This window comes from Triticum dicoccoides, chromosome 3A, assembly GCF_002162155.2.
Source record: "Triticum dicoccoides isolate Atlit2015 ecotype Zavitan chromosome 3A, WEW_v2.0, whole genome shotgun sequence".
NCBI classification, from domain to species: domain Eukaryota; kingdom Viridiplantae; phylum Streptophyta; class Magnoliopsida; order Poales; family Poaceae; genus Triticum; species Triticum dicoccoides.
In genome coordinates this window covers 724,632,080-724,634,288 of record NC_041384.1, presented here as the reverse complement: position 1 = coordinate 724,634,288, position 2,209 = coordinate 724,632,080, and the positions used below count along the sequence as shown (strand labels likewise).

The following is a 2,209-nucleotide window of genomic DNA, read 5'->3' as shown; positions in this document are numbered from 1 at the left end:
TGAATAAACAGAGCATATATTCATAATATCACAAGCAGAAGCATCCAACAAGCTCCTACAACCCATGTAGAGCAAAGTGGTGAAGCCACCAACCGTTACGCTACACATAGCAAAGAAAACATACGTTCCAACACACCATGGTGCAAGGTGGGGACTAGTCAACTCCAACCCACCTTGACAGGTAAACATAGTGATCAAGGAAACAAACCAAGGCAAAGTTTATACACCACAAGTAGATCCTAGCTACCAAGAATCATGAACTAAGTATGAGAGTTATCATGACCAGCTAGGTGGATGGAAGGGGGGTGAAATGTGTGAGTGAACACCCATGGGAGCTACGCCCTTCCTAATACTTGCAAAGCCTCACGGTGATGTACCTGAAACAAAGTCCACGAGGGGTGAGTCCAAAGACTCGGCGAGTAGACAACAAAGCATGTAATAAAATGGCAAGTAATACCCTGAATATGAACCATGCTTGATCAAGTAAATACTATACTCGAATCTTCCATGCTTGGAATGGCATGAGAAAACATGAAGAAATGATGCAGCCAAATAAGACCGAGGACTAGGCTCTGAGCTTTTGCCGGCAAGCTGAGGAGGGGCGACGTCTCACCTCACTCCTTTTCAACCCTCACCAAGTGAGAGGACCATAACATGAGGACGGACCCGAAGGACCATACACTCGCGAAGCGAGGATCACTCCTTGAACTTGGAAGATTCACTCATGATGGATTTGTTATCAAGAACCAAGAAAAAACAATCCCTATCACATACCAGTTGTATGGCGTATTGAAATGTACACTAGGGAGTTGTATGTTCACCATTGCATGAATGTAAAGGAATAACGTGAACATGGACATAATATTAAGGGAGCAATCTAGGTCTTGTTGCCCGGTGTACTCGCCTCAACCGTTGCGAGGGAGGTGGTGCGAGGCTATATCCGGTGGATTGGTGCTGTAACCTGCTGTAGAGACATACATACAAGTTTTAAAGATTGCATCAAAGCAAGCTATGTAAAGCACACACAAAAACGCGCCTAATCGCATTCCTGGGAAGCAACCCTTTGCTGTCCCTTCACGAAAAAAATCATAGCTCAAGCTAGGAAGCTCTAAAACATGCAAACGAGGTGGCTATGGATTCGGGGGGAACTCATCTACAAATAACTCGAACTATTCAACCTCAGATTATGAGGTTATGGGGGTCAAAACCAGCAAAAACATCTCTGCTGTTTTCAGATTCAGGAATAATGAGTAGCCGCCTTTGAAAATCCATAGCAAGACCAATACTCATGGGGAGTAAGTAAATGAAATTGATATATGAACTAAAAGGTATCAGGTAGCTATACAATTGTATAGCATCAATTTATCAGCCCTCGAAGATCCTGAAAAGCTATGGGCAAAAACCATAGAAATGCTGTTTTGCAGAAACAGAGCAGCAACTTGTTTTTATCGCCCCGGCTAAACGGCTGAACCAAATTGAGTGAATGACCACTCAAAACGATCGTGGGAACAATACCTACAAAACATTCCAGATGACCCCCACCTAATTGTGCCATATAGGAACTCGAAATTGCTGGTTTCCAGATCTGAATGCCCAGAAACAGCAGCAAGAACAACTTTTCCCCCCAATTCCTTCACATAGGTTTCTAGTCCTAACCCTATACTCTAAGAATCATCACTAATAGAGGGTGAGAGATCATAAATGATGGGGAACCTCACCTCTATGGTCAAATCACAAAGATTTGGTGAAGGGAAAAGTTGGGGAAGCTTTCTTGTTCTCCCTCTTCTTGTCTCCTTTCCTTCTTCCTCAAAGCCCTAAATCAAAGGGCAGCAAGGAGGCACCTGGGGAGGAGTGGGGAAGGAAGGGAGGATGGAGTAGGCTGGCTGGAGAAGAGAGGAGAAAGGGATTCTTCCCTTCGGCTTGGGGAAGAGAAGAAAGATGTGGAACACGCCTCCTATGGACAAGGAGAGCTCACATTGTGAGGGAGAGATAAGAGATAAGGTTCAGTTTTTTTTTTGTATTTCTTGAATTAGAGAATATTTTGAAATTCCGTAATAATATAAGCCATGGGATTGAAATAAATCATAGGAGATGAACCCGGAGTCCGACTCGAGGAAATAGGTAGTGCATTTCGACTATCTCGGCGAGCCCGACGCAAGTAAAGAGTCGGATTTATGAATTGATGGTCCAGGTAAACATGGATAAAGAG

At 43.8% G+C, this 2,209-nt stretch overlaps 1 long non-coding RNA gene across 2 annotated transcripts; it reads right to left on the bottom strand.

Moving 5' to 3' along the window:
* Positions 1-1,983, bottom strand: LOC119270506. 2 transcript variants are annotated; one of them, XR_005134155.1, is made up of 2 exons: positions 1,719-1,983; positions 1-964 (listed from the first exon to the last, which is right to left on the bottom strand). It is a non-coding gene; the product is annotated as an uncharacterized LOC119270506 (long non-coding RNA). The 2 variants fall into 2 exon arrangements; XR_005134156.1 differs by having other exon boundaries at positions 1-961.
* Positions 1,984-2,209: the final 226 nt, after the last annotated feature.